Source organism: Eumetopias jubatus, unplaced genomic scaffold, assembly GCF_037043125.1.
Source record: "Eumetopias jubatus isolate StellerSeaLion01/CBP00866 unplaced genomic scaffold, mEumJub1_p1.0 scaffold_7, whole genome shotgun sequence".
NCBI lineage: Eukaryota > Metazoa > Chordata > Mammalia > Carnivora > Otariidae > Eumetopias > Eumetopias jubatus.
In genome coordinates, this window is record NW_028274813.1 from 46884941 (window position 1) to 46903769 (window position 18829).

The following is an 18829-nucleotide window of genomic DNA, read 5'->3' on the forward strand; positions in this document are numbered from 1 at the left end:
AGGTTCATCATCATGGGGGAACTTCAAAAGAGTGGCTGTGGTCAGGCCTGGCTCTCTCAGCCCTCTACATCCCCAATCCAGCACCGAGTCTGATTGCAGGCAGACCAGGGGATGAGGTGTGCTTTTCCAAACACCACTCCCCCACCCCACCCCACCTCACCCCAACACACACACACACACACACACACACACACACACACACACACCCCTCTGCACTTCCATCCCTTCTTCTGGGAAAAACAATGAAGAATTGTTTACCAAATCAGTTAGAATAAGATGTGCTGCTGAATTAAGAAAGCAAGTCACTAAAATTATCTTAATGTATGAAATGAGCTCAAAATGGTAAGGTTGACAGTATGTATTATAACTGCTGTTATTTCTCGGGTACTACTATTGTCAGATACTCTGTTTAGGTGCCCTCAGATGATGAAGAATGAAAGGCAAGCAGAGAGGAATGGTAAATTAAATAATCCTTTAGGACTAAAGACACCAAGTTTACAGTGTTCTCCTGATGGGCTCCAACACCAACTTTCTAGTTAACTGTAACCACCTCAGTCTATTATACTGCAGAGACACTGCATAGGATGTGTGGCTTTTCAGCCACAGTGTTGTTTATCCAGCATTTTAAAGAATAGCCTTTTCTCTCTATTCTATTTGAAATATGGCTAGACACAACTATTTACTTAACTCACAATTCTTCATCTGTAATGTCAAGGGGGAAGGATTGCCATGTCTAAATTGTTAATTACATCAATGAGTTCACCAGAATTCTGTATTCAGTATAACGGACTTATTACTTTTATAAATATGGAAATGGAACACAAATGTTTAGAGAGTGGAATTCTGTACTTATGTAAATTATGAGATGGTTTCTTCGCCTCTGGCTTTGCCAGATCTCCTCCCCATCATTTCCCCTACCCCCTTCAAGTCCTATCCCAATTTCATTTCTCTTCTAATTCTTCCTTGACCCACTATCTCAGTTTATTTTTGTTGTTCATTTCAGAAAGTACCCTATTTTATTTTTGGTGCCCATTTCCTCCACATTCTGATTGGGTCTCGCTCCATGTCAAGGTGCCATATGCTATTTCAGGACTGTCTGTGTTAATGTGCCCTTTGAGGTCACTGACACCCTACAGTGAAGCGATGTCTGAGAGCAGCAATTTAGCTAGAGTGCATGACCCAAGAAATGAGAGGCATTAAAGCCTTGCTTCAGTCAACAGTCGAATCTTGTTCTGAAGACATATTAAAAAACATGACTTCTGTTAGCTTTGGGGAATATTTTTATCCAGGGATAAAGTAAAATCAGGCTACCATCTCAAAAAGGAAAGAAGACACATAGAAAACCTGAGGAAGGAAATATAACCCATAGTAAGTTCAATACAAGACTGTTACTTATTCAGTAAAATCAAAAAACAATTTTTAATTTTTAACACCAAAAGAGCATAAATATGTAAATTATCTTCTTTGGTTCTTATATCTTGGTATCTTGTTCTTCAAGACAAAAAAAGAAATTATGTATAACTCTCTGTAAACAAAGAGGTCCCTTCATAGTGAGTGTTATTTTATAAAGAATACCGCACAATCAGCCACCCCAACAGCATAGCATTTACAGTATCATTGGAAGATAATTAACCGTTCCCTCAACTTATTTTCAAAGGCATCAGAGACAATAAAATGGAAAGGAAGACTGAAGGGATTTTGAAGCCACAAAGATCTCTGAGCTCTACTTTCATATGCTTGAAGATCAGCAGAGGGATCTTTATGTAAAAACAAAAAAAAACAAGAAGAGGCTTTAACAACTATGATTTCATCAGCATAATTAGGGACCCAATCATCTCAGCCCCACAGGAAAATTACATGTCCCCAAACTGAACAAAAATCTAACACCCTTGCAAAATGTTACAGGACCAAGATGGAATCGTGACTTACCCAGAAGGGTATTTATCCAAAGTTGGAAGTAGTCGTGATCTATAAGACCCTGGACACTGTTCTGTGATGCTAACATTTCTTCCAAACTGGAATTTATCAGACTAGAATACAGATTATCACAGAATTACCAAATCCTCATTGGGCCTGAGGGAGCTTTGGGAGTCTGGCCAGCTATTTATCTGCCCTTGAATATCCAAAGCAGATCACATAGTAACCTGTGTCAGAAACCATAGTTTGCCTCCAAATACCGCATCTCCTCTTTTTCATTAGTAATAACTTTTTTTTTATCTTTTTAACGGAGACCACAAGAACCTGAATTTTAGCTGGGCATACTTTACTGAAATATACATTCTTCAGCCTCCCTTGCAGGTCGGTATAGTTATATGACCAAGTTTTGGCCAATGAGATATAAGCGGAAGTGCCCTTGAAAGGCAGGAGGTGTGCTCTTTGCCTCCCTTTCCTTCAGATACTGGCCTGGAAGACAGTCTTGTTGACCATAGTGCTCCACCTTGAACTTTTAGGTTTACACTCTAGGGTGAGCAGGAAGGATCTGGGTGCATACTGACACTGTGGAGCCACCATGCCAGTAGTGAACTGGCTATCATCTACGTGAAGAGAAGTAAGTACCTACTTTGCTTATACCACCATTATTAAGAGTATTTCTGCCATTGGACAATAGATCTGCCATTAACTGAGTAAATGACCCATTATTTTCACTTGAGTATCTAGGAAAGTCTATGTTCTAATGCCTGTTCATGTTCCCTGGGAAAGCTATGGCTGTCCCAAGGAGATTAAGATAGAAAGTGTATGAGTTTTCTATTGCTATGATATATTACTACAAATGTAGGAGCTTAAATACTAGGAATTTATTATCTTATAGTTCTGGAGGTCAGAAACCTGAAATAGGTCTCACTGGGCTAAAATCAAGGTGTCAGCAGAACTGCATTCCTTCTGGAGTCTGTAAGGGAAAATCTGTTTCCTTGCCTCTCCCTACCTTCTAGGAGCTACTGGCATTCCTTGGCTCTTGCCCTATTCCTCATTTTCAAAGCCAGGAAAGGTGAGTTGAGTTATTCTTATATCACATCACTCTGACCTCTTCTGTAGTTACATCCCCCTCTGACTTTGCTCTGCTCCCTCCTTCCACTTTTAAGAACCTTGCAACTCTACCGGGCCCCCTCAGATAACCCAGGACAATCTCCCTATCTTTAGGTCAGCTGCCTAGCAACCTTAATTCCATCTGCAACCTTAATTGCCCTTTGCCATGTAACACAACATAGCCACACGTTCCAGGAATGGAGACATGGACATCTTTGGGGTACTTCATTCTACCTACCATGGAAGAAGACCTCTGCACAGGCAGAAAAGAGAAGTGGGGAGATGGTGGCTGAGATAGTAAAAGAAGAGGAAAGGGGCAGGATGCAAGTCTAGAAATGCTGGGGAGAGAAAACATTTGAAACCTAAATGGACTTAGTAAGAAAAAGTAAACACAGGCTTTGGTTTTAGTTTTAGGAAGATACATCCTCAATGTTCTAGTTTTACTATATGACCCAAAAGAATCTAATGTCACCTACTAGGGATTTACCCCAAAGATACAAATGTGGTGATCCGAAGGGGCACCTGCACCACAATGTTTATAGCAGCAATGTCCACAACAGCCAAACTATGGAAAGAGCCCAGATTTCCATTGACAGATGAATGGCTAAAGAAGATGTGGTATATATATATATATACAATGGAAGACTACTCAGCCATAAAAAAAATGAAATTATTGCCATTTGCAATGATGTGGATGGAAGTAGACGGTATTATGCTAAGCGAAATAAGTTAGAGAAAGACAATTATTATCTCACTCATATGTGGAATTTAAGAAATAAAACAGAGCATAGGGGAGAGGAAAAATAGGGGAAGAGAGGAAAAAATAAAACAAAATGAAACCAGAAAGGAAGACAAGCCATAAGAGACTCTTAATCATAGGAAACAAACTGACGGTTGCTGGAAGGGAGGGGGGTGGGGGGATAGGGTAGGGTAACTGGGTGATGGACATTAAGAAGGTCACGTGATGTAATGAGCACTGGGTATTATATAAGATTGATGAATCGCTGACCTCTACCTCTGAAACTAATAATACATTATATGTTAATTGAATTTAAATTTTAAAAAAGTCCAGTGTCACACTTATTGATTTATTAAAAGATTCATTTATTTATTTGAGAAAGAGAGAAAGAAAGAGGGTGTGAGAGAGAGCGAGCGAGCAGGCAAGCATGAGCGGGAGGGGCAGAAGGAGAGGAGAATCTCAAGCAGACTCCATGCTGAGTACAGAGCCTGACTCGGGGCTCAGTCCCAGGACCCTGAGATCATGACCTGAGCCAAAACCAAGAGTGGGACACCTAACCCACTGTGCCACCCAGGCGCCCCAAACTTTTAGAATCACTTTGTGCATTTTCTTCTTTTTCATATCTAGCTGCTTTCCCGTAAAATTCTCCTCCTGAAGACTGAAAGTGCCATAGATTCCTAGACCAGTGTTCCAAACAAATATGTGTTTTCCCAAAAAGTGGCTATGGTAAATAAGAAAAGTTAGCCTGTCTTCTAAGCTTGAGGCATTTGGACAATGCATCACATACATGCACACACACATGCATACACTCAGAACCCTTTTCATCTTATAAAACTGAAACTCTGTACCCAATAAATGTAAGTCCCATTCTTTCCTCCCCTCAGCCCTAGAAACCACCTTCTACTCTCTGTTTCTATGATTCTGGCTACTCTAGGTATCTCATCGAACTGGAATCTTACAGTATTTATCTTTGTATGATTGGCTTATTTAACTGAGCATAATGCCCTCAAGTTTCATCTGTGCTGTAGCGTGTGTCAGAATCTCCTTCCTCTTTAAGGCTGAATAATATTCCACTACATGTATATACCAAATTTTGCTTATTCATTCATCTGTCGATAGGCACTTCCATTGCCTCATTTTAGCTACTGTGAATAATACTCCTATGAACATGGATGTACAAATATCTCTTCAAGACCCTACTTTCAATTTTTTTGGATATAGATGTAGAAGTGGAATTTCTGGGTCATATGGTAAATCTATTTTTAACTTCTTGAGGAATAGCCATCCTGATTTTCGTAGCAGCTATGCCATTTCACATTCTCACCAAAAGTGCACAAGGGATCCAATTTCTCATCTTCCCAACACTATTTTCCATTTTTGGGTTTTTTTGTTTGTTTGGTTGGTTTTTTGGTAGTAGTCATCTTAATGGGTGTGAGGTGATATCTCATTGTGGTTTTGATTTACATTCTCTAATGATTAGTGATGTTGAGCATTTTTCATTTACTTATTGACCATTTGCATATCTCCTTTGGAGAAATATCTATTCAAGTCCTTTGCCCATTTAAAAAAAATATTTTATTATTTTTAAGGGATCTCCACACCCAATGTGGGGCTCAAACCCACAACCCTGAGATCAAGGGTAGCATGCCCCACCAACTGGGCCAGTCAGGCGCCCCTCCCCCCACCTTTGCTTATTTTTGAATCAGGTTTTTTGTTGTTGAGTTTTAGCTCTCTATATACTCTGGATATTAATCTCTCCTCAAATATATGGGATTTGGAAACATTTTTTTTCATTCCATAGATTGCCTTTTCACTCTGTTAATAGTGTGCTTTGATGCACAAGAGTTTTTAATTTTCATAAAGTCCAATTTTCTTTTGTTGCCTGTGCCTCTGGTGTCATATCCAGGAAATCACTGCCAAATCCAATGTTGTGAAGTTTCTGCCCTATGTTTCCTTCTGAGAGTTTTATAGTTTTAGCTCTTACATTTACGTCTTTGATGTACTTTGAGTTAATTTTTGTATATGGTGTTGGATAAGGGTTCAACTTCGTTCTTTTGCATGCGTATATCTAGTTTTCGTAGTACCATTTGTTGAAAGATTGTCTTTTCCAAGTTGAATGGTTTTGTCTCCCTTGTTGAAAAATCATTTAACCGTGTATGTGAGCATTTATTTCTGGGCTCTCTAGTCCTAGGTTAATTCTATTCTAAGTCCCTATATATTTTATTATTTTTGACACGATTGTCAAATGGAATTGTTTCCTTAATATCCTTTCCAGATTGTTCATTGTTAGTGTATATAAGTGCTATATCACAGATTCCTAATGGGGGAGACAAAAACTTTTGTCTTTTGTCCCTACCTGAGCTGACAGCAATTGCATGCAATGAGAAATGTCGAGAAAACAGTGCTGCACCTTGTGAGCATTATCAGGCCAAGAGAAGGTGTTGATAGAGTCCTTTTAGGTGCTTAGGCAGAAGCATAGATGCATATCAGATATCCTTTGCTAATGTTCCTGTTTCATTTTAGATCTGACTGAAATTGGGCAGACATTTTTTTAAGAGGGAAGGAAATGGTTTGAATATACCAACCACTGAAATAGCTAAAAGTAAAATTCTGCTGAAAAGATCACGTAGACAAAGCTTTAAAACACACACACACACCCCTTTTAAAAAACAAACAACAAAAAACTTTTAGTTAAAAAGAGAGGGTGATTAATTTCTATACACTGCTTCCCCCTCACCCTATCAGCTAGTCTTTGGACTGCCTTGCGATATACCATAGTTTACCTTTGCAGGGGCCCAGCCTCGCCCTGGAACCATCAGAGGCCCACCTCAAAGATGCACCCAGCTGTGGACTCTAACTCTTCTAGAAATCAGTGAGGCAAAGGGAAATAGAGTCAGCACCTGGTTCTCCTAGGGAGAGTCTGGGTTCCTGAGCTCACTTCTGGAACCTCAAAACATCTCTGGGACTCAGCCAGGGTGATGATCAAAGGTTGGTAGTGCTGGCATGACACTCTTCAGTCCAGCGAGCCATCTTCAGCCCAGCAATTGGTAGCCCCTCCCAAGTACTGAAATGGGTGGTTACACAACTCTGAATTTGAATCGGAGAACTATAATGCTACAGATTCTTTCAGAACTCCACAGCCACGATCTCTTTTCAAAATTCGAACAATCTACCCTCTGGAAATTCTAAATGGGATTCAACCTATTCTCCAAGCCCCACACTAGACACACTGGCAACGGTTCTCAACCAGAGGAAGTGCTACCACTTAGGAAGCATTTGGAAATGTGTGGGCGTGGCCAAATAACTGTGGGTTATGACAGTAATTAGGGGTGCTAATGGCATTTAGAGAGCGGAGGCAGAAACTCTAATGCCCTGTGGAGTGCCAGGCAACAATGAACTGCACTGCTCCCAGCCCCTCAGTGAGAAAGGACACTGAAAAAAACAGCCATAGATCCATGCATGAAAAGTCTGCTCAAAGAAAGTACTCCACAAGGAAAGGTTCAAGTAAATTGGCTTTTATATTATGTTTTAGGATCCCTATTACCTTCCCAGGGATGAATAAATGTTAAGTGCTCATAATTATCATTAGCATTATTATGCTTTATGGATATTAGTCCCTGCTGATTTAAAAGAGAGCACAATCTCTTGCAGTGTGCTGGTGGAATGAGAATATGCTGGGTCATATCTGCCAGTGAGCAAAAAGAATACAACCAAAGCTCCTAGAACAATTATAGAGCTTGTGTGAGAGAGATTGGTAGGACTCTGGGAGAATGTTCTAATTATCCCACCTGAATTCCAAGCCCAAGAATCATACAGAAGGCATTTTATTCTTTTCACTGATGAGAGGAGCATCCCTCCCCCTACCCCTGAACATGAGAGATAGGCTTGTTATAGAATAATAACCATTAGATGAGTTTTCTTTTTCTAAAAAATACATCCAGCATTTTCATTTCTTTCAGGAGGAACTTTTCTGTTAAGAAACCATACATTCTCTTGTCATTTAGGCTTGGGAGTAAACACACAACTCCTTATTTCTGAGGCACAAAGATAAATAAATGTTTTGATAATGAGACCTTTGCGTTAGAGAGTATAGGCTAATTGTGGAGGATGCCATTCTTTTCAGGTTCTAATGGTGTTTTTTAAGCACGGCATCCATTCTTCGTTCTGGCCTTTCATTTTAATTACAACTGTGTGTTTCTCAGAACTGTGTTTTGATATTTGCAGTTGGTGCTAAGGGGGCTTGGGCTTGATTTACTTGTTTTATATATTTACAGGTTAGGATGACACTGGTAATAAAACAAACAATTCTAGGTCTCGAAAACAAATCAGAAGTTTACAGTCTCCCGCTCACTTGATGATATCTTTATTATTCTCATTTGTCAGTGAGCCGTATCGTTGGTGAGCGGTTGTTAGCTTCTTTTGAATTAGAGGACTAATTTCTAACAATTTCAATTTACAGTTCTTCAGCGCCTCTACAGTTAGTCACCTGGGTAAATGTCTCTGTTAACTGTTCATAACTCAGCACAAGTTTACCTTGGTCATTTTGCCAAACTCATCTTTTGTTGTTTTGTTTTTTGGATCCCTACTCTAATTTATTCTGTAGCAAGTAAGAACACCATCATCAAATTGATGAGAGTATAGATACAGAGTCCAGGGAAGGGCTTTCACAGTCAGAACACAAGTGAATTTCTGAGTTGTGGCTGCAATGTGAGTTGAATAATAATCGTAAAAACAGCCCGCCCGGTTTCACGGTACTTTTTTTTTTGTGAGATATCTTTTCCTATTACCAGCTGACCACTTTGACCTGAACATACCAAAATAGCACATTTCCATGTCTACTAATCAGCAAACACTAATTTCTTTTTGGTTCTCCCACCACTAGGGATATTTTAAATCAACAGAGGATTTATTTGTGAAGCTTGTTGCTTCTCCCTTAACACTTTCAAGCCCTAGAGTGTCAGGGCTGGAATCCACCTCACATGCTCACTCTTTCCTAATCATGTGTTTCAACAACTGGAGCCGTCACAAAGATATCTTTTGGGTGTCACAATGTCCTGGTTTCCTCACTTGCCTTTGCTCGTTTTTGAGCAGCCGTGTGGAGGCTGCAGGTGGCAAATAAAAAAGAGATGAGAATGGGGAGGGGGGGTCAGGGAAGGGGTAGGATAACAGATGTCCACACAGACTTTGACCGGGAAGCATTTGGGGATGGAAGGTATGAAATGATATTGGACTCCAGGGGGCGCTGGTTGGTATTTGAATAGGGGAGGGGAGAGCCAGGAAGGGGAGGGGAGTCAGGGGAAGGGAGAAGAGGCACAGGAAGATAACCTCCCCTGTGGAGATGCAGGGGGCTCATGAGCACCCAGAATGCAGACAGCTAGATGGCACAATGCTGGCTAAGGATGGATTTGTAAATAAAACAAAACTGGAGTCTTCCAAGCACCTTCCCCCTCCTCCTCTCTCCCCTCCCCATCTTTCAGGGCTTCTCATTTCTGGGAATTTGATTTTACAGGCCCCACAAGCTCTGTTCTTTCTCAGAGGACGTTCTCAGAGGACCAGGAACTCATACTAAAAATGAGTCTTAGCTTCTAAACCAAGGGCTTGCCATGTGCCAGGCTCTGGGCCAAGTTCCTGTTTCATCCTTACAACCCCAGGGACGTAAGAAGTGCATCCCTACCTGAAGGAAACCAGGGCTTGGATTAAGTCAGAACATTAGAGAGACAGGTGTTTCTAAAACAAGCCCCCCCCCCCCCCCCCGCCCAATCAGGGAAAGCTGTTCTTCCAGCCCTTCTCAATTCACATTTTCAGATGCAGCAGACTGAGCCTAATCTGGGGGCTGTGGTATATGTTTGGCCGTTTCACAAACATAACAGCAATTTTTACGGTCTTTGTAGCTAGAGAGAGAGAGCTAATGGGAATGAGATCTAGTGCAGAAGTTGTACCAAACAAAAATGCTACGGGGCCAATGGGGAAGAACATGAACCAAGGGACCAACATATCAACTTAAACTCTACTCTGGACTATTTCCATGTGGTTTTGCTGGGACGTTGCCACTTACCAAATGGGAGAAAGACAAGATTGTGTCTGATTTCCCTCAAATCAGCATGGGAGCCGTCTATGCTGTGTAGGTGGAGAGTTAAGACACAACACGGCTTCCCTGACTTACTTGGGTGCCAGAAACCATTATTTGAAATGACAGCTCTCTGCTTTCCAGTAAACTGCTGTTTTTGAAACAACATCTCTGTGAGATGCAGCCTTCTGCTTGGAAAGAGCATCACTGGTTAGCTGCTTTTAACCACCTTGACAAAAACATAGCCCTTGAAAAATGCTGGCTCAAAATCATGGGTTTCACAGATTTTGTAAAATGAAACTGAAATGAATAGACCATGCCGCAACTTAAAAATGACACGTGAGCTTGAGTTTTTATCTGAGCCCTGGATAATGCAAGGGGCTGTGTCCACAAATGGGAGCTGGCATTCTGAGATGTTAGATGGGCTTTGATTGCTCGAAGGCAAAAAGACTCATATTTTGTATGGCATAAGCTGGATTTTCTTTAAAAAAAAAAAATGGAAGCCTCGACCATGAACCAGTAAGGTTCCAACAAAAGAGAAATAATGAGCTTGTTTCCATAGAAATGGCTCTGTTAACTTTCTGCTCCTCTACAGCAGGCAAGGGGGAGCTGACAGGCAGTGGCCTTCTGCCTCCTTGTAGGAAATTATTTATTGGTTAATTAATTTCTCTAAAAAAAAACATTGCTTCAATTCTAAATCCTCAGTGGATCTCAAGCCTTAGGCAACCCCTGGAGTTCAGGGAGACTAGCCTGCCTGAGCTTTCTTGCCTCTGCTCAAATGGACCCTTAGGCTCACAAAATGGTAACATCTGAAGTCCTTTGGCTGAGCTCTTCAATGCAGCCCCTCCAGTAAGAACTGTACCCCCTCCACTGAAGTTTGCTATTACCGTGTTGTCTAGGGATATTTCCTGTGATATAAGTGACAGGTGGTACAAGAGTAGAAAAACAGTTACTAGGAGACGGTAGACCTGAATTTTGGTTCATTCTGACATTCCTAGCTGGGTTTTTTTAGTGAGAAAATCACTTCATCTTTCTGGGCCTCAGGAGCTCAGCTGGATCGTAGGACTGCACAAGTGTGCCTAATGTTTGTGACAACACATAAGTATAGAGTGCTACAGAAGGAACAGGCACAAACAGGAAATGACCTCTGCCATTTATGGAGCAACTACTAAGCTCTGTAACCTAGAAATATTACATACATAATTTCCAATCCTCACAACAAGGAACATGGAAAAGGAATCAGGGACTAGGAAAGGCAGAGGGAAAAATCCAGGATTATGACCAACTGTGCCCTCTATTAACTGGGACCTTTTTTTTGGCTGGGGGAGGTGGGTAAATCTTCACATCCCATTTTTTTTTAAAGGTTTATTTATTTGAGAGAACGAGAATGAGAGAGAGAGAGAGAGAGAGTACATGAGAGGGGGGAGGGTCAGAGGGAGAAGCAGACTCCCCGCTGAGCAGGGAGCCCGATGTGGGACTCGATCCCGGGACTCCAGGATCATGACCTGAGCCGAAGGCAGTCGCTTAACCAACTGAGCTACCCAGGCGTCCCACTTCACATCCCATTTTGAAATTTCTAATTCGCACTGATGACTTCTTAAAGAGATGGTGATTATTTGAAAATCAATTGTGATTTAAAATTAGTAAACAAGGATTTATTAAGTGCTTACAGTGTGTGACTCAGAAGCATGTGCATGTGTTAAACATAGGAAGTTTCTACGGAAACCAGCCACGAAGTAGATGTGAGAATCCTGTGGGCTCCCTCAATAATTCTAAGAAGGCGCTGCTATCTTTCACTAGTATCTTCTGGAGGGAAAGGCTCACGTCCACCTACAGCATTTGTAAGGGTTTCCTGTGGGCAGAGAATAAACTTGCAAGCCAAGCACCTGAGGCTAATTGTCTTCTGCTTCCTCCTCGGGTCTATTTCCTGTGTGTAAAGACCAGCAGAGCATCTGTGCACACACACAGCAGCTTTTCCATCAAAATCTACCGCCCCACATCACTAGCTCTAACTTTCAGCCAAAAAAGCCTGTTCTCTGTTCTCCCAACACAGCCCATGCCCGAGGCAGGCATGATTTCACTACACCGCTCTTTCCCTCACGCGCACCTGTATCTTGCAGCCAGGCCCTAGCCTCTCTTCCTCGGAGAACCCCTCCTCAGCAGCTACCTACCACAGTGACCTCCTCGGTCCCTCAAACTCGTACCAACCCAGGAGCCTGTGCTAGTAGAAACCAAGCTATTTCTCTGGCCTTTTTAACAAAATTACATGCTGTTATTATCAATTATTAGTATTTTGTTTAGGCTTCCTCCCATAAATATTTATTATACCCTATCCTTCTCTCTCCGAAGTTGCCCTGTTTGTCTGTCTTCACTGGTTGAACAGGCCAAGCCAGGTTTCACCCCAGGGCCCTTGCACTTGCTATTTCCCCTGTCTGCCAAGCTGCATTGCTCTGGCTGGTAGTGCCCACGGCTGCTGCTTTCTCCTTTGAGCTTACGTTCAAAGGCCAGGTCTCCTGGTTACACTATCTAATAAAGTGCCCTGTGTAGCCCATTGTTCTTCCAGCGCAGCACCCTGTTTATTTTTGTCATCTGAAGTTACTGAATTTTTATACCATCCATCTTTCTCCTCCTCTAAATATAAACTAAGAGTAAATAGTTTGTTGTGCGCACAGTAGGTACTCGATAAATATTTGTTAAATGAATGAAAGTCCTCCATGTAGCACCCTCAGCACCCAGCCTTATGGGTATTAGATGCTTCAGTAAATGTCTGCTACTTGTGAGGATGAGTACCTGGAACACAGAATCATCCATGCTCCTCACTACAGCCCGATCAAACATTGCTCCCCAATACAGGTTGCTAACGGTGGTTTTTGTTTGGTGGCAAATTGGCTTATGGAGCATATTCCCTAAAAGGGCACCTCCCAGGCCCTTGATCTCATCTGATCTTTAAGTATCCTACCACATGATTAGGGCAAAAGATAAGCTTGTGACTTGTATCTTCTTCCCTCTCTTCATTTCCTGGCTACTGCCAAGAAAGGGACAGATCCTCAGGTAACCACATGCCCTGTGGGTTGTTTTTGGCAACATATAAATCATCAGTAACTTTTCCCAGTTGCAAAGTTACACAAACACACTGTTTGAAAGTGTAAACATCAGTCTGATGCTGAAAGCTCCTTTGTAGCTTTGGCCTCACCTTCCCCCCACCTCCACCCAAGCGGTGACCACTGGCTCAGGCAGAAACCCAGCGTGAGGCCACAGCCCTGGAAATGCCGCACAGAAGGCTTTGGCTCCTTTTTCTTAGTTTAGTGTCAGGGACAGCAAGGAGCACATTGGTCTCAAACCGACTTTTAAAACTATCTTTAAAATATTAAAAAATAAATACTGAATTTTTGTTTTTACTTTAAAAATATTTAAATATGTAAAAGAAATACAGAGCCATTATCAGAAAGTTGGAAAATGCAGAGATTCAGAAAGCAAAATTCCCCTATAATCTACCATCAGGAGACAGCCAAATGAACCTTGCCAGTCATTTTTCAAGCGCCTTTCCCCAATTTGGAATGCTTACTTTTTGGGTGTATAGTGTCATGTTGGGAAGATAATATTAACGAATATACATAATCATTTTCTGGGCCTTGCATCAATGCTGACTTTCTGAGACGTTTTCCCATTATGCACACTGTAAGATTTATCCATCCCTCCCCCCATATCTGTAAGAGAATGAAATGATTTTAATGTTTCCCCATTACTCAACTGTCACATTTTATAACTGTCACAGAAGGGGAAGAAGGGGAAGAAGGGGACCCTTCTCCACAGCACAGCTGTTTACTTGCCATCTCGGAAAGGCAAAGGGATTTGTCTGACATGTTGACCAGGAGACCATCTTACAGATACTTTTTTTAAAGTCAGGTTTATCAGGATATAATTCATATACGTTAAAATTCAACCATTTTTAGCATGCTGATGAAAGGGTTTGACAACTGTGTACGTGTAATCCTGAAACCACCTCCAAACTGCCCATACTATTTTCAGGAGCTACTTAGCTGCTTTGCTCACTTTCTTCCTTTCCTAGCCTGGCCTCCCAGAAAGCACACCTTTGAGATCAGTCCCCAGGTACCGAGAGCAGTTCCAAGAAAGCAAAGCCTGTGAACTTGACTGACCTTCCTTAACATGGAGTTCACGGAAGTATGAAATTTCAGAGCTTGGCAGGAGCCAGAAGTTATCTTGTAGGACCATCTATCCAAAACAAATCTTTTTTTATATTCACTGATTTAATATACTTTAATCACTTGTGACACAGGTTTCGAAAATACCTCTGAATGTCTGGAGCTTGTGGTTGGCACTGTGTTTTATTTAACAAGTTTAGTTCTGTTCTGGCAGCCCCTGGGGGCTCATGGCAGGAAGGCCTCTCCAGGGTGAAGGGTGAGGATTTTTATAGGAATGAGCAAGTTAAAAAATTTGCTCCAAAATGACTCCTCTGCAAATGTATACCACTAACCCTAAAAGAGAGGCCAAGTACGAGGCATTTGAAACTCACTGAAACAAGACCTTACTTCACAGATACAAAACAACAACGACAACAACAAAATTAAGGACCAGAGTGGTGAAATGAATTGCTTTCAAAACATAGCTGTAACCTAGTGTCAGAACCAAGGACTTAAACCTGCTTCCTGAGGATGTCTAATATCAGAAGAATTATTGAGGTTCAAATTTCTTCAGATTTCTCACTAAGTCCCACCCCGCCCCCAGAGAAATCCTATCAGGAGGATGGGTTGGGGGGGCAGGGAGTTGGTGAAATGAAAAAATACAATCCTACTCTCTCTGCTGACCCCTCACCCTGCCATGATGATCACCACCCAACAGTGAGACTGTCTGCTCTATTAAGGCTAGAGGCACTGGGCTTACTTTTCTCACCTTATGTTTTTTTTGTACTATTTTTGTAAGAATGTAAATACCCAGCAAATTTGACTACCAGGTGCCCTGATTAGTGAGTAAATGGTATTTGCTAAGCCGATCTCTATACTTTAATAAAATAGGTTTAATGTTGTGTAGAAGGAGAAACTTATGTAGCTCTCCAAGGAAGTTTCTGGAGGCCATCTCTTTGGAACATGTGTGGTGTCTTTGGATGGGAGCATGAAGGGAAGACAGAGAGGCATGGAAGCAGGAGAGCTGTGAGGATGCTTTCTGAGCTGACATCCATGGCACCCCAAGGTACTGAACCTATGTTCACAAAGAAAATGTGGGAATCAGGGTAATGCAGAGTGCTGAATTCCAAGGCTGGAGGTCTGGATTCAACTATCAACTTTGTCAAGGGATCACAGATGAGTCATTCTAACCCCTCTGGACCTTGGTTTCCCCTTCTGTAAAATGAAAGTGTTGAGGTGAATGATTGCTTCTTGTTAGTTGTTTTAGAGATGCTAATATGGTTTCATTCCCGTCAGTGTATCATTGAATCCCACAGGTCTAGGACTTTTTCAACACAGTTAAGTGTCAGCCCAAATTCCAAAATTAAATGTCCAAGGAGAGTGGACAAACATGCAGAAAAGCCCTAAGACCAAGAGGACCCCAGCTGGTTGAAAGGAAGATTTCAAGCTTTCTATTTTCCATCTTTCCAGATCACTCCCGCTGGACCTTGATTATAAAAATTCAGGACACCCACCTGCTGAGCGTGCCTCCTTTTCACCGTCCCTCAAAACCTTCGTGTCCTCATGTGCCACCTTACCAGGCTTAGATTCCATGGTCCATTATGTGGTCCACTCCCTTCAAACTCAAAACAACACTGCCTCTTTCTCCCTCAATCATACCAGCTGATTAAAAAACCCCAACCCTGATTGAATCCAATTCCCAATCCGTCCTTGAGCAGTTTAAGAGTGCTGAGTAAAACACAACCACAAATCCACAGATATTAACTTCAAGTAAGTCCTTAGTGCTGTCCAGTTTTTCTTCCACATTTCCTTAGTCAACTTCCAGTGATGTTTTCCACACCTTTTCCTCTCTCCTCAAGCCTCTAAATCCTCCTCAATCCCCATCCTCAACCTCAGCTGATGACCTTGCTTCTCATTTCACTGAAAAACAGCATCCAGCAGTACCTAGAAGAGCACGCCCATGTCCTCCCATGACCAAAGTCACCCACTCACGGGCACATGCACGTCTACGCTCATAAATACTGCCCTCTCTTCTCTTGTGATGATGAACTGCTCATGCCCTGGTTTTTGCTGTTGGTGGTGGTGGTTTCTTTTCTTTTCTTTTCTCGTTTTAATATCTTGGTGAGGAGCCCCTTCACTTCAACACTGGCTCCCATCTTTCCTACTAAAGGCCTTGAGCATTGTCCTTTTTCTTTCATTTTCTCCTGCGTCATCTGTTTTCCTTCCTCTTTACTGGAGCAACCCCATCAGCATATAAACATGGCCAAACATCTCCCATCTTCAGAAAAACAACAAAACCTGTCCCTTGACCTTGCATGCCCTCCCAGCAAGAATCCCATTTTTCTGTTTTCCCTTACAGATGCCTTGGAAGACTTGTCTAGCCTCGCTGTATCCACTTCCCTTCCTCCATTATTTTCCTGTAGCCCCTCCAAATGGCTTCTCTTCCACTTACTTTACAGAAACTACATTTGTCTAGGGCAGCAGCAGGTCCAACTTCCAGTTTTCCAAATCCAATGATGACTTCTCAGTCCTCTCCTTACTTGACATATTTTTCAGTCTGCTGTGGCTGCTGGAACCCACTACCACAAACTCAATGGCTTAAAACAACAGAGATTTAGGGGCGCCTGGGTGGCTCAGTCAGTTAAGCGGCTGCCTTCGGCTCAGGTCATGGTCCCAAGGTCCTGGGATCGAGCCCCGCATCGGGCTCCCCGCTCAGCGGGAAGCCTGCTTCTCCCTCTCCCCCTCCCCCTGCTTGTGTTCCCTCTCTCGCTGTCTCTCTCTGTCAAATAAATAAAATCTTTAAAAAAAAAAAAAAAAAAAACAGAAATTTATTCTTTCACAGTTCTGGAAGATAGCAATTCAAAATCAGTTCCACTGAAGGGAGATTAAGGTGCCATCAGGGCCATGATCTCTCCTGGACTCTCAAGGGAAGAACCCATTTCTAGCCTCTTCTAGCTTCTGGTGGCTGCTGGAGATCCCTGACTTGTGGTTCCATCACTCCAGGCTCTGCCTCTGTGGTCACATTGCCTTTTTCTCTTCTGTGTGTTATCTCCCTCAGCCTCTCTCTTGTAAGGATACTTATCATTGGATTTGGAGCTCACCAAGGTAATCTAGGATAATGACTCCATGTCAAGAACTTAATCACATCTGCAAAGACTCTTTACCCATATAAGGTTACGTTTACAAATTCCAGGGATTAGGACCTGATACCTTCGGTGGCCGTTATTCAGCTACTACCATCTTCTGGCAGCATTTAACACAGTGCATTGCCTTCTTCTCCTTACCTACCTTCTTCACCTGACTCCAGGGATGCTGCTTTTGCTTGACTGATTGACTCACTGCTTGCTTGCTTGCTTGATTCATTCATTCATTCATAATTGTGGCAGGAGACACATAAAATTTACCATCTTAATCATCTTTTAAGTGTACGTTACAGTGGTGTTAACTATATTCACATCATACAGATCTCTAGAACTTTTTCATCTGCAAAACTGAAACTCTATGCCCCCTGCAACTCATTTCCCTGTCTCCCCAGCCCCTGGCAACCACAATTCTACTTTCTGTTTCTATGAGTTGACTACTTCAGACACCTCATATAAGTGATGTCACACAACACTTGTCTTTTTGCAACTGGCTTATTTTAACCACACTGTAGCATGTGACAGGATTTCCTTCTTTTTTAAGGCTAGTATTCCATATATATACACATATATATATATGTATTCCTTTAAAAATATATATTTATATAATCACATACACACATATAATACATATATTATATACATATCACATTTTGTTTATCCCTTCATCCACTGAAGAACACTTGGGTTGTTTCCACCTCTCGGCTGTTGGGAATAATGATGCTATGAACATGGATGTACAAGATCCTACTTTCAATTCTGCAGGATATACACCCAGAAGTGGGATTGCTAGATCATTGGGTAGTTCTATTTTTAATTTTTTGAGGAAACCCCATACTGTTTTTCATAATAGTTGCATCATTTTACGTTCCTACCAACGGTGAAGTGCACAAGCAAGGGTTTCAATTTCTCCACCTCCTCACAACACTTGTTATTTTCTGTTATTTTCTTGATTCTTATCTTACTTTCTCGTCAGTTCCTTCTCAGTCTCCCTTCTTGGTTTTATTCATCTCCTTGATCCCCAGGTCTCAGTGTGTTTGCACTTTTCTATGTTTACATTCAAACCAGGTGATCTCATTCAGACCCATGGCTGAATTACCAGGCCTTGGCTTCCTCTCTCAAGCTTCTATCTCCATTAGCAGTCTTGCTTTTGAACTCTAGAGCCAACTCCCTACTCAACCTCTCCACAGGAATGGGCATCTCAGACTTGATATGTCCTAAGCCAAATTTTTAATTTTCTCACCCAAACCTGCTCTTCCTACAGTCTTCCTCATGGCAGTCAATGGCAGCTCCATTCTTCTGGGTGCTCAGATTAAAAACTTTGACATTCTTGCTTCTTTGTCTCATAGCTCACCTCCAATCTCCCAGCAAATCCCTGAATACTTCCTTCAAGATATATCCAGAATCCAGCCCCTTCTCCTCCCACTGCTACCAGTCTGGCCTCGCCACCTTTATTTCCTGCTTGAACATTTCAATATCAGCCTGTCTTCCCTGATTTTGCCCTTGCCCATTTCAGCATGTTCTTCATATAGCAACTAGAGTGTATGTTAGTAAAACGTATGTCAGAATGATGTCAGTCCTCTGCTTATGACTCTCCAACAGCTTCCCACCTCACTCAGCATAAAAGCTCAGGCTTTACATGGTCTACAAGAGCTGAGTGATAAAGTCCATGGGTAACTCTCTAATTTCACCTTCCACCAGTCTCTTCTTGTTCACT

At 41.9% G+C, this 18829-nt stretch overlaps 1 protein-coding gene across 4 annotated transcripts in view; it reads right to left on the bottom strand.

Annotated features, from left to right (window-relative positions):
• GNG2 (G protein subunit gamma 2) overlaps nucleotides 1-18829 on the bottom strand; it is a 120967-nt gene that overhangs the window by 29305 nt on the left and 72833 nt on the right. The window lies entirely within an intron of this gene.